The following is an 8350-nucleotide window of genomic DNA, read 5'->3' on the forward strand; positions in this document are numbered from 1 at the left end:
ACAGTTAATGCGAAGATCCAGAGACCATTTTCACTGTTCATGCCTTGCAACCATGAGAAATGTTCAATCTAGTTTCAATTTACCCATGAGCTGCATTTTAGTGCCATTAACAGATTCCAGAATCAGTTTATATACTTTGAATAATTACCATCAACTGCTCCAACTTGGGACTATCTGAAAAAACATGGGATGGCAATTCGGCCACCATTTCACCGAACTTCCAAAGTCATTTGATTTGAGTTAAGGAAAGGCGTATTTAAAAATACACGATTTCTCTTTCGATTTTACAGTAAGTGAAAATACAGACCAGATATGCAACAGTCCCATGTTTCGACCAATCGTCCCAAGTTAGAGACGGTTGACGGTATGTGAGTCGCGTTTGAAAAATCAAGCCACCGACTGTTTAATGCGACAGATCCAGAATTGACCATTTTATTTAATGTATAGAATCATGAAAAAAGTCCCAATCTTGTTAAAGTTTACACATGAGCTGCATTTTAGTCTCCGCTAACATATTCCAATAATCAGATTTGAAATAATTCTGTGTCGAGTTTGAAAAATCAAGCCACCGCACCACCAATCGTCAAACGAGACAGATCCAGAAATAACCATTTTCACGCGTAGCCTCATGGAAAAAGTACCAATCTTGTTCCAATTTACACATGAGCTCCATTTTAGTGTCCATTACCAAATTCCAGAATCAGTTTACTTTTAATAATCATGTGTTGAGTTTGAAAATCATACCACGTCCCACCAGCCACTGACCGTTGTTAGCGACAGATCCAGAATGACTGTTTCTTGTGTAGCATCAAGGAAAAAAGTTCCAATCTTATTCAAATTTACACATGAGCTGCATTTCAGTTTATTTATTTCTATATCAGAAGCCATTATTTCCTAAAAATAAAGTCTTTTCGAAAGCAATAAACTAAAAATAAAAGTGATTTAAGGTAGAATTTTCACTCATAAAACTTTATGAAAACTTGAGCAAAGACTATAAGATATGGCAGAATGTTGAAAAAGGTTTATAAAAGAAAATCATTACAAAATATCTTTGGTTTGAAAGTCTCTTGACCACTAAAGCAAAGAAAATGTTCAAGAAAGTATGAATCAACCTCCTCGCTTCGACCGCCATCTTGAAATTTGTTTTTGAAGGAGCGCGAAATCAGAAAATATATCTTTTATAGCCAGTATCCGACTTTAGCAACCTTTTCCCTCTCCAAACAGCAAAATTAAAAAGTGTGTTACTATGGTTTCAAGCACCGTTTCTACCAAAACGGACGGACAGACAGCGGACGGAAAGTTGCAAATGAAAGGCCCTATCGCTAGCGCTGGGCCAATAATAGTGAATACCAAAACAGTTGGGTAATTAAACGTTATCACTTTTAGTATCATGGGTGGGTCAATCTAAATTGGCAACCCCTTGAAATAGCTTTGCTGGGGGGTCATGACCCCCTGGCCCCTTTCACCACGTCACTGCATAATGAGTCATGAAAGTTTATCAGTTTAATAACATATAGACGACTGGACTTCTTTTCTATTGCCTCTTTAAAAGCTTTGTTGATGCCACTGATTTCTTCTTCTTCATTTTCGAGGGCAAGTATGGGGAAAGTTAAAATGGTATCAAGATTTAGCTTATGAAAGCCGCCATTATTCAAATTTACAAATTTTGAAAGCCCGACAACTTGTTATCTATTGCCATTGAAGTTTTAATAACGGTAAATATCATTGATCTTTGACTAACTTTCTTTTGCTCGATACGGCACAAATTTTTACAAATAATCAAGCTCAAAATAGCACAGTGAAATGGACTGACAAAAGAACTATTCTCTAATTTTTTCATAAGAAATATATTTTATCAACATTTTACAACGTTGAAGTATACAATTTCAACTGGGTGTATACTTTTCAATCACTTTTTGACTCTCATAATTTTTCTATGACTTGGAAAAAAAAGTAGGCTAAAGCTGAAAGGTTGTACAATAGGAATAAGTTTGAATGCGACCCTTTCTAAAATTATTTATCACTTTTAAGTCAAAATTTAGAAATATTAGTCTGAGTTTTGACAAGCTGAAGATTATTTGCCTTAAGAAAACTGACTAAATAACTTTAAATAGATTTTGAGCAAACAATCATAATTTATGAATACCCATTATACCTGATTATACGACTCTTCTCTTTTATTGGCTTCTTTTGTTGATTGCATGTGTCATCAATCACTCACAAGTCATTTCTTGAAATGTGTTGCTGTCATTCATGGGAATTGTTAACTACGAACTTCATCAGTTGGAGAACAATCAAAATTATACTTGAATCTCCAAGGAGATCATGACATTTTGATGTTGCATCTGTGATGGAGCGTTTGTTTTTAATGTTTTTGTATTGTTTCATTTTTAGCTATGTTATTGTTCTCTTTGTATGTTTTAAACCATTAGGCAATTTGTAGCATTTGTAGAAATGTTGTGTTTAAATTTGAACGTTGAGAGAAATTTGTAGATGAGTCTTAGTGAGAAGCTTGAGAAGAAAGTAATTCAATAAAAGTGACCTTAGAAACACTCTTAAGCATTACAAAGAAAGCGATTTGATAAAAGTGAACTTAGAAACACTCTTAAAACGTTTTGAAGAAAGTAATTCAAATAAAATCTTAGTAACATGGTTTTATCCATATCTTTTCATTCTGCAATCATGACCGATACAAAAGGTTTTCAGTCGGTCAAATGGCTTTGCTAGTCGGAACACCAGCTCCACTGGAAATTTTGGCCGATCGCCAAGACACGACAGGACAGAGTTGTTGGCTGTATGGTGGTCTTATTAAATTCAAAATGAAACCGGGTTCTTTTATCAATTTCAGTTCACGGTAAAAAGACCTACTAAAAAATTACTTGCCTGTAATAAAGTTGTTTTGATTTTTATATCTTCGTGGAAAGCATGCTAATTTTAGTGATGACTACATTGTTAAAGTTTTCTGTTCAAAAATGACACTTCACATTTCTCATATAATAATCAACAATCTGTGATGTGATAGGGAGAGTACAATTTACTGATTGATTGGTAACTTGGTATGTATTTGTTTAAAGGGGATCTAATGTCAGAAAATTCATGTACCTCATTTTTTTACATAGGAAAGCTCTGATAGAAACAAAAATATTGAAAAAAGAACGAACTTAAAATCTTTTAAATTCATTAAGTTATTGATACTTGAATTTTCCCTTTCTTTGAGAAAAAGAGGATTTTGTGACGTCATGTTTGCACTTTAGTTTCATAAATCAGTCGTTGAACAGGCACATTTTTAGAAACAGCGTCTTGTAATGGCTTCAAAAAAAGCTTTTGTTGGATAAAAAAGATATCTTTGTAATCGCACTTTAAAGAACAAACTTTTTGATAGGTATTCCAAAGTATCCCATCTATCCTGCCGAATTTTAGATGCAATGAATAAATCATAATAAAGCCTTATAGAAATTTCTACGATCGAAGCCTTAAAAATAGAGGGATAATCCTGTTAATCAACACAAATGTGTGCTAGCTTCTAAAACAAAACGCCAACGATGACGTCACACGTACAAATCTTTAAAGGGATATTATAACACATTGACTGAAGATCTTTTGATGTAACATAGCTCTTTCGAAAGCTCTCGTTATAAATTTTTTTAAACTTTCCAAAAAAGTGTAATGAAGGATTTGACGTTAGATCCCCTTTAAGTTTGATTTTTTGTTTTGAAGAACAGCCTACAGCTATATCAAGATGAAAAGACACATGTCAATAATAGATGAATCTACGGTACTCAAAATTCAATGGTTAATCAATAAATGGTTGTGCAATTACTTAGATCATTATCAATTACTTTGATAATTGAATTTATTGATTACTGTAATACCGTCTGAAGTAGATGGCATAATAAATTGGGAAAAAGAATTGTTTCCAAAAAGATGACAAAACAAAGTGAATTTTCTAATTGAAAACAGATTCAATCACAACCGTCAATGGCTCTAACTTGGGACGATCACGGTGGTAAAAAGTCACTGTATTTTGCCCACAAAGACTAAGTGAATTATACGAATTATGTTTAGGTTTACAGAGCCTTGTAGAATCGTCAAAATTCCTTCAAACTTGGAAGATAAATTTAAAATAATAATAAAAATTTTTTATAATTTTTGGATTTCCCGGTTTCCTGATTTTCAAAAACAGGGAAACCTCATTTTTACCCATGTCTTTGGTAATACCAGCAAGCAAGTAAGTCTTAAGAAAATTTTCTTTAAAAAAAAACCATAACATCATTCATGTCAATTTTCAGCTTTTTAGCATATCAGAAACATACACCAGTTTAAACTCTGCAATCCGTTTTATTACCATATAATAAGGTCATACCTTTAATTCTAAATTTCTTGAATTTAACAATGGCTGAGATTAAATGTGACCCCCAAATTTTCGTTTAAATTTTGATGACGTATTTTTCAGTCACATGATAATTTTTTTTCAAAAAAGTTTTGATTTTTTTTGGAAAATAGTTTGAAAAATATTTAGGGCAAAAAAAAATTATTTTAAAGCTATAAAGGGGGTCACACTGGAAAATTTTTAAAAGCATGCTTTAAAAGCATATTGGGTTTCCTCAGAGCTGAAAAAATTAAAGCAGAAGGCGGCAACATAAAAGGGATGAGAAATAAATAGAGCGTCTATCAAAATTTTTTGTTGATTTTTTTTCCATACTGCATGTGCGGAAAAGTACAAATTTTTATTTACACAACAAAACAATGGAACTATTATAAAAATCCTCTACAAGCAGCTAAAGTAAAATTAAAGTGGGGTCAAAACTGCACTATAATTTTTGAATTTTTAAAGAAGTGAAGAAATTGAAAAGAAATAAACAATTTCGTCCCAGAATGTATTTGAAACAACAAGGATGAGAGTTACCTGAATCAAGTTCAAATTCCCAAGACAACAAATTTAAAAACTTGAAAACTTAAAATGACACAAAATGACTGATTGCGAACGTACATCAGCCAAAATATCAACCAACCAAATTTTGTTATTCAATTTCCAAAACAGTACTTTAGTACAGTATTTTTTGCTTGAGATTCAAGCAAGTAAATGATTAGTGCTTTCGCAACATTAATCTTTGATACAGATTTTGACTGGACGCTAGTGTGACTAACTGACTGCAGCGAAAAAAGACGCGTAAATGCGATTGCGTCCAAACTGCTTTAAAAATACGTTTGGTTGTGATAATGGGATGGTGAAAGTTTGATTGATAAACTTGGTGGAGTTATCAAAACAAATTTGTTGTCAAAGAGATTTACCGTCAACTGCTCTAACTTGGGACAATTGGTCGAAACATGGGATTGTTGATATCTGGCCTGTATTTCTTTCCTGTTAAATCTCTTTGACAACAAATTTATTTTGATAACTCCACCAAGTTTATCAATCATACTTTCTGTCATAATAGTCATCTGGGGTAATTACTGGACAATTTTGACTTATTTGGGAATTACTCTGAAAGTATTAATCCTAGAGATCCGATCTTTTGATATTTTATTTATCAAAGTATTCATGACCTTTACACAAAATGCATTACTTTTCCTTGAAATTTAGTAGATGTTCAAAAAATTTATTTTAAAGGTGTCCCATAATTACCCCACATTTTGGGGTAATTACAGGACACCCTTGGGGTAAATATGGGACAGGTATAAAATGTTATTGAAAAATCCAGATATCTTTCCAAAAGGTCATGATATTTGAGGTTTTGCATCCACTTGATGACTTCAAATCCAAGTGCTATCATTTAAAGGACTTTCAAAAAAATTAGTGACAGTGTCCCATTTTTACCCCAGCTTTTTTCCCATATGGGGGTAAAAACGGGACACTTCAAACAGTAATATTTTTATAGAACAATCTAGACCAACTGAAGAATATTTAGATGCAAACCTTTGCAGGTTTTGAAAGACTTAGAGTGTAGTTATGATTCCATTAAACTAGAAAATCAAGTTTGTAGTTTTCTTATAAAAAATAAACACTTCAAACTCAAACTTTATTGTCCCATAATTACCCCAAGATTAAGATTTGACTACGGGGTAAATATGGGAGACACTTTTTAGAGATAAGGTACCTTGTTTGATAACGAGACTATTATAATCTCAAACCATAGTATCTTGATGTCAGAATTCAGTTAAAATATAATCAAAGTGATTGCAGCTCTTCCTGACACTAAAGCTTGAAAAGTTCCTTCTAAAACTACGAAAATTGATTTTTATTGTCAGATGTGAAACTTTTGTTGAAACATCAAAAGTATATGTTAGAATAATCTAACTGGACATTTTTCTAGCAGTTAGAACATAGTATAAGAAAGCCGCGGCTGGAATGATTTTACTATTGTTTTTTATGTTAATGGATGTTCTATCCGTGTCTTCGTGGTTTATAAGAACTAAATCAAAGCTAACAAAAACCCTAAACCTTAAAAGTATTTATAATATTCAACTAAGAGCCTGAGCCGAAAACACTTTGTCTGAAACACTTTTTCTGAACCTTTCATGCTTTTTGGGGGTGTTTTTGGCAAAAATCATTTCCCAGAAACACCTTACCTCTCGAAGTGGTGTGTTTTCAGCATTTCCTGTGTTCCTGGGATTTCCGTAAATCAACTCTCAACTTTCTCCAAAGTCCAAGCCAAAATGTATTATCTGAAACACCGGCAAGTTTCTGAACCATTCAGTGTTTTCTCTGGTGTTCAAGGTGTTTTTCAAGACACGGTGTTTTTTTGAAGCTCTTGCAGTGTCCTATCGGAACCAATCATATAAAAATCGGGTTAGAAAATCGGGAAATTTTGCCAGTCGAGACTTTTTTTAACAGTCGGCTTCAACTGGACATTCAGTGTTTTTAAAAACTTTGAAAACTGAACCATTTGTGTCCAAAAGTGTTTTATGCAAACCAGGTAAGCAATGTGTTTTTAAAGACATGAAAGGTTCAGGCTCTAAAGAACAATTACTTTATTTAATTCTTAAATTTTTCTCACTGTTCTCTCTAATTAGCTTGTTTGGGGTATATTTTTATAAATTTCAACTAAATTTCAAATAAATAACCCTTTCTTAAATAAATGGCCTCTTAAAGTCTTTTATGTTTGCCGCAAGAAGGGAGAAAAATTTAATTTGACCCCCGTTGTTTTCTCTCTTTCTCTAGCCATTTCCCGCGTGTTAGTGTAGACCAGTGTAGACACAACTTTAATCCGGAGAAATGAAGCGTTTTCATTGGTCTAAAATCACGGATGGTCACGTGACCAGAATTTTTATCAAGGGATACTTACTTCGTGATACTTTGTTATTGATTATGTACTTTATGGTACTCATCCAATTCGTTGAATCCGATGATTGACCAATACTGTTGTACTGTTAGAGTCAGCTCTCCTGAAGTTAAAACAATTAGGAAGCAGCGGTTCATCTGGCAGTGTACTGAGGAATTGGTCAAGATGCTGTTTAAAAGTTTGTTTGGTACAGTTTGTGAGGTTTCTAAGGGATTTTGGCAGAGCATTGAAGAGCCTTGGTCCTTCTTGTGAGAGACAACCTCTCCAGATATTTTTATGTTTGACATTTATAGCTTTCAAATTGCATTTTCTACCCAGTCTCTGATTTGTGTAAGAATGCACGCCGCCTGCCTCGTCATTGTAGTTGAAATTGGGGGCAATGTCTTCTAGTATGCACCACGTGTAAATGATTCTGTACCTGTCTCTTCTTCTTTCAAGACTGTAGATTTTCAGTTGGTTCAATTTTTCCCAATAGTTTTTAAGTGGCTCAACGAGGGGATACCGTTCAGGAATGATTTTTGTAGCAGCTCTAGTTCTTGAATGAGACATCTCTTTGATGGAGACCATAGTTGAGAGCAGTAGTCAAGGTGTGGAATGGCAAGTGACTTCCAAAGGGTTAACATGACATCTTTGTCCCTTGTCTTGAAAGTACGAAATATCCAAGAGCTGATAGATTTCACTTTGTTGATTTGGTTTTTGATGTGTTGATTGTAGCTCATATCTACATCTAGAGTAACTCCAAGGTCTTTGACTTGGCTTTTTGTTTCAATTTGATCTCGAGTATCAGAATAATAAACTGAATAGGGTTTCAGCTCTTCATTTTTTCCATATTGCATAATGTTCGAATTTGAGTCCATTCAGTTGCATATTATTGATCTCTGACCATTTGTATACTGAGTTGAGATCGTTTTGGAGAAGTTGGACATCATTTTGACTGGCCAGTGCTTTCATCAGCCTGGTGTCATCCGCAAATGAAGACAGGACAGCGTTGTATATATCTTCATCAATATCCTGTATCATTACAAGAAACAGAAGGGGACCTAGCACAGAACCCTGAGGCACCCCGG

The sequence above is a fragment of the Clytia hemisphaerica genome, unplaced genomic scaffold, assembly GCF_902728285.1.
Source record: "Clytia hemisphaerica strain Z4C2 unplaced genomic scaffold, Clytia hemisphaerica genome assembly, whole genome shotgun sequence".
Lineage (NCBI taxonomy): Eukaryota > Metazoa > Cnidaria > Hydrozoa > Leptothecata > Clytiidae > Clytia > Clytia hemisphaerica.